Below are 5,859 nucleotides of genomic sequence, written 5' to 3'. Positions count from 1 at the left end.
ATAGATCGTCCCCCACTGGCACGCACCTGGCTGTACTACAGAGCACACAGGAGGTGGGAAGGCTGGAGATGGGCACAGCTGCCCCAAAATCACACAGGCAGCAGCCACCCGGGCCAAGACAGCTCCCATGGCTACAGCAGCCACAATGCTGCTGTAAATTAAACAGCAGATCTGCTCTGTCACAGCCTACATGTGGATTGAGGGCATCTAACCTCACTCCCTTCGTCTTCTTCATCATTTCATTTATTTAGTGCAAAGCAGCTATTTGCTGGTACAGACAAGATAGGACTTTGCAGAAAGCTCCCCAAGTCTTCTCAAGCATTTTTCATAAAGCCAGTTTTACGGACTGTTCCCCCTCCCACTTTTCCTATAGCCTCCCAAGGGCTGTAAACCCCCCAGTGACCCTAAGGAATGAGGGCTATCCTGGCTCTTGCTTCTCTGTATGACACATGTCTGCACCCCACTGTGACTGCGACACAGAACCTCTTCCCATAGAGTTGCAAGGATCAGCTGAAAAACAAAAAACAACCCCAACATCTGATTTAATTTTGGAGTATGATGCTATAGCATTTCCCAGGCTAACATGAGATCAGTGGGTCAGACCCACAGCAGAAAGCTGCTTTGTGTTTTTATGCCTTGTGAGCTGACCTCCCACGTGCGAAGTCTGATGGAGGTGCTGAATACTTTATGTAATAATTTTTTTTTTTCCACTGGATCTCATTCTAGCTGACTCAAATCTGAGTTCTGATTGCAGAAAAACCTTCAAACAAGGAACAATCTAGCTAATAGTGCTTGCATAAATCATTCTCAAAATAATGAGTATCTGTGGAGTGAATTCATTTAGCTAAATAGATGGAGGACCACTTTAAAGTTATTTAGAAAGATTAACAAAAGAGAAGGGAAATGAAAAACAGATAATAAATTGACGAGAGAAGGGGAAAAATTGTATTAGAAACAATGAATTTGTAATAAATTCAGAATGCTAAGGAAAAATTTCCAAAAAAGGAGATTGGCACTGTGGTAGTTTGGCTGTGCTGGTGCTAAAATGTATTTTTAATTAAAAATACATGGATGTTAAAATGCTTTTTAAAATAGATAGATAAATAGGTCCCCGGCCAGAGTTATATTTTTACTTTTATGATTTTCAAACTCACCAGTAATTTGTCATTTCCTCAGCACCAGAAAACACTTCACCTACTCCAGGGCTCCTTCTCCCATTGCACTCCCATCTCAGCCCTTCCCCTTCCTTTTCCATCAGTTCTGCTGTGCTCAGCCTCCATCCTGCCCTGTGCTCTGATGTCCACACCTCATCTCCCTGGCCTTCTGTTGAAAAGTGAGTTGTAAGGTGCTGCTATCCCCATAACAGCCCTGGAGGGCATCTTGCAAACATCTTGGGTTTTGCATTTTGCAGCCATAGGCTCTCAGTTGCCAGATTGGAGAAAGCCACCAGGATCACGCAAGGAGTACAAAGGCTTCAAATCCCACCTGAACCCTGACCAGGACCAGCACGCTGTGATGCTTCCATTCCACCTCAATTCCAATTATCCTCCAGAAAAACACCATTTTCCATCCCTGTCAGCTTTCAGTGCCGTGTTAGAGCAGCACAAAGCTTCAAACCCTTCACCCACCTGCACTGCTACCGAGATGCAGCATTTCCAAATGCAAACGTATTCCAAATCCACATGTTTTGAACAGGCTCAAAACCTGCTTTGTGGCTTCTCTCTTTCTTCTGTTGTGTTTGCTGCTCTGATTTATTTAGTTCTCGTATCATACTTAGTCTTGCTAAATATAAAAGCTGTTTAAAATAACTGTGCAAAATATTCTCCGAGTCCTTGAGGAAAAAAAAAAAAAAAAAAAATACAGTGCCCAAATCTGCCTTCTCACGTTTTATGCTTTTAGCACATGTTGTAAATAGAATATTTCCATAAGAAATATTTGTTAAAAATAATTTCCACGTGAAGTTGATTCAAATCCAACAGCCCCAGCAGGGCAGAAGAGGAGCTACCAGGTTGGCAGTGACAGGCAGTGCTTTCTTGGAAAATGTCCCCAAAATAAGGGCACGATAATACACTGATGGCAGGGAGGAGTGGCACAGAGTGCCCAGAGAGGTGGCAGTGCCCCATCCCTGCACACACCCACGGTCAGGCTGGATGGTGCTCTGAGCACTGATGGAGCTGTGGGTGTCCCGGCTCAGTGCATGGAGGGGGACCAGATGGCCCTTAGAGGTCCTTTCCAACCCAAACCATTCTCTGATTCAGTGAAAATTATTGGAAGGCAAACCTGAAATGGGAGAAGTTGGTCTCCGTGTTTGCCCTTTGCTTATGTCTTCGTCTCCACAACACAGTGCTTACACACATACATGCACACATGCTTGGTGAGAGGGAGCCGACACCAAAAGCCCCAGAGATACAGAGTGTTGTCCCTGCAAAGAAAAAACAAAGTCAGGCTGGCTTGAGGCTTGCTGTCCCATTGCTTTGCCTTTACATACCTACTGGCAACTCTCCTCTTGGACCTGTGGTCAATTTGAACGCCATCCAGCATTCATCAGCACCTATGCTACTCTTCCCATCTGCATTTTGGATAACTTTGCTTGCTGCAGCAAGAGCGTTTCCTTCCACAGAGCTGAAATTTCATGTTCCTTAACGTCATTGATGACTCTGTAGCCTTATGCAGTGAGAATGAGAGGAGCTTTGCTTTTTCAGATACCTGCTACATTCCCACTTGTTTATTAGATGGGCAAGACAAGACAAAAATAATGACTTTTCAGCCTGTTGCCAGTATCAAAAACACTTTTGGTGCAGATCTAAAACCTTAAAGGCTGCAAGAATCTGATTTCTTGCAGACAATTTATTCTTCCACGCAGAAGACAACAGAAAATTAAAGGGAAATAAAGCACAATTTAACTAAAGAAGTACCTGAGTAGATTTAAAATGAATTAAAATGAATTTGTTCATTTAAATGACTTCACTGTAGGTCAGGCCCCATCAGAGGTAAAATTATTCTAATTGATTTTATTGTTGGTAAATGCATTTATGGTGTGACAGAATACTTGAAATCACTGAGGCAAACTGCTGATGGTACAGACTCACTAATTTAGTGGACAAAATGACCTTTCTTGCACTAAGAACCAAATCTTATGGGGAAAAAGTCTTTTAAATAGCTGCTAATAGTTTAAACGAATTACCCAAGCTGATGATGTCAAGGAGATGAATATATTAGGGGGTTTAACGTACACAGGGATATATACAGAATATGTATGCGCTGAATATATTAGAAGATGCTTTGCATGAGCAATAATTTAATTTGGGACCGTTACGCATCCACAGAGGGGAAGCAAGCAGATGCCTTTTACACACACTAAGTGGTTTGACATTTCTCTTCCAGCCCTCAAAGACAACTGTTGGGCAGCAAACACAAGGTAAGGAAGTATAACCAAAGAGGCAAAACACTGCAGTGCTCTGTGGGTTCAGACATCAAGCAGCAAAGCGCTCAGGGTCTGGGATGCACGCAGGTAGCACAAGCAGTGCCCACGCAGGACTGCAGCTGAATGCAAGAGGAAACTAGAACTAAGCAGCGCCTCACCCTGCTCCAGCTGTAATTTCCTCGTGCTATGAAACTCCTATGATGTTCTTTACACAATTTATTGTAAATCACTCATGGCTTGTTTAATGCTCTGCTGATTTTATCTTGATTTATTGCATTGCCACCCTGCCTGGTGAGGCAGCAGCCATGACTTTACTGTCTTTAATCAAAGCCCAAACACCTGTAGTCTGCAATGGGTATTCGTCCTCAGAGTACCTGCATGGTGCTCAGCATCCCATAAACTCACCTGCAATGGGGTCAGCACTGCTCTGCTCCCTCCTTCCACTGTCACCAAGATCCAGCACTGCATAGGCACAGAACATGAGCCCACGCACCCTTCTGCCAGCTCCTATTATTCTTCTGCCTTAATTCCATACATAACACCTATGGAGCTTGTGTTCCTCAAACTGCCTCCAAAGCTGAAATCAAGAGAACAAAACCATTAACAATCTTACAGAGACAATATCTTACCCGAGCAGTCTATCATCTGGCCTCATGCAAGAAGCCTGTGACAGGAGCAGATCCAGGCTCCCCCATGCCTTAATGACAAAATGAACTTCTCCCTGGCTGGGCAGCAACGTGTGTTGGAAGGTGACAGCCCAAGATGGTGACATCCAAGTGGTCTCTGGCTCCAGGGAAGTCAGCAGAAGAGGCTCTATATGAAGCATGAGGCTCACAAAGAGTGTCAGAAGGTCAGGGGAGCATCTTTTTCTCCCTCTTTGTGGAGCAGCCAACTTTTACAAGACACAGAGAGCAGCTGCCTGAAAGAATCCTTTCATCACTTTAGACAGCGAACAAAGCCAAAAATAAATATTTCAGCTTCTGCAGTATTTAGAAAGACTTTATTGCTCCGAGGCCAAAATTTCAGCCTCTGAAAATCTCTTTATTCAGCCCGGGTTAAATGAGTAACTGATTTAGAACTATTAGAAAATATTGGACCAAATGCACAGCGAAAGTATAAAGCGTTCCCATGAAACTCTGCTAACTCCTGTCTCCAAAAACTGAAATAAGTCCATGCAGCCAGTCCCCAAGGGCACAGCCCAGAGCTCTGCAGGCCCCATACAAGTGCATGCCTTCACCATGCAGTGCCCTTGGCCCAGGGGTGTCCCTTGGTGGGACTGTGGGAGAGGGCTGCTGCAGGCTCCAGCTTTGCAAAGCAGAGAGCTGTGGGACACGAGGAGCACGCTGGCTATTTTAATCCCACACTGTAGACATCGAACAGCTGCACGTGCCGGGTGCAGGCTGGGTGCAGTCACGTCCTGGTTTGCAAACCTTGTCTGGGACACCTGGTCTGCTCCTCCCCTGCAATAGCATCTCAGGGCTGTGCAGGATGGACAGGCGGACACCCAGAGGATGCGGGGCTCTCTGTCCTGGTGGAGTGCACCGTCTGCTCATCACCTTCTCCAAAGCTTGCAAGACATAGAAAATCTGAGCAGTAGTTGCTGGAGATAAGTGCAAGGCAAAGTCAAAGTCAGTTTTACTCCCTGCAGCCCAAGGCTTCCCAGGCAGCTGCTGGCAGACTCTGCTACAAGGCTGGATGGGAATCATACATTGACCCATGTATTGCACGTGGTCCCATCATGCCACAGGTACTGTGGGCTGGCTCCCACTTATGCCACAGGTAGGTCTGGAGATGCAGCTTCTAGCTAAAATCTCTGCAGCTGCCTCTTTGCTTTATGGCAGCAGTACCAAAGTGAATAGGAATTGCTTAGGATAATCCTGAAAAGGAAGGGAGGTGTAAAATGTTTTTGCTGGGTAACTGAGAAGTGGATATTGCAAAATGCTCCAGTCTCACCTATGGGGCAACGCTCTGGCAGCTGTGCATATATCAGTGGCTGATCTTTCCCATCATCTTTCCCAGTGCTGAACTTTCCCATCATCTTTTTTCTGCGTGTTGTAGGTTTCCAACAGAAGCAGGTACACAAGCCTAAAGAGACAGCACATGCTTATAGAAGTAAAGCTCTTGCTAGATGTAACGGGAGCCAGGCAGCTCAGGCTGCATCTGAAAAACAAGCAAGAACACAAGTCTTCTGCAAACTAAAGGCAAATGAATGCAAGAAGTCCTACTCCATCCCACCTTTGCCCTTCCATTAACTCTGTATGTGAAAATGTTCTTATTTATAGACCTAGAGAGACAGGCAAGTAAATAAAAGTGCAAACAAGCTAGAAGCAATAGGTTAAATGCATCTGCAGGACTGTCAACGGTTTATGGGCTGGTCCGGCCCAGTTCCGTGACCAGCAGGGCGGAGGGATCTGCGGATCCGCGCCTCTGGGAAA

The 5,859-nt window shown here is 45.3% G+C and overlaps 1 long non-coding RNA gene across 1 annotated transcript; it reads right to left on the bottom strand.

Moving 5' to 3' along the window:
- Nucleotides 1–1,126: 1,126 nt before the first annotated feature.
- LOC122165251 lies at nucleotides 1,127–5,565 on the bottom strand. The gene is made up of 3 exons (XR_006170429.1): nucleotides 5,378–5,565; nucleotides 3,830–4,001; nucleotides 1,127–2,422 (listed from the first exon to the last, which is right to left on the bottom strand). It is a non-coding gene; the product is annotated as an uncharacterized LOC122165251 (long non-coding RNA).
- Between the last annotated feature and the right edge of the window lie 294 nt (nucleotides 5,566–5,859).

This window comes from Centrocercus urophasianus, unplaced genomic scaffold (genome assembly GCF_019232065.1).
Source record: "Centrocercus urophasianus isolate 14NV4802_14NV808 unplaced genomic scaffold, USGS_Curo_1.0 seq_29, whole genome shotgun sequence".
Lineage (NCBI taxonomy): Eukaryota > Metazoa > Chordata > Aves > Galliformes > Phasianidae > Centrocercus > Centrocercus urophasianus.
This window is presented reverse-complemented; position numbering and strand designations above follow the sequence as displayed.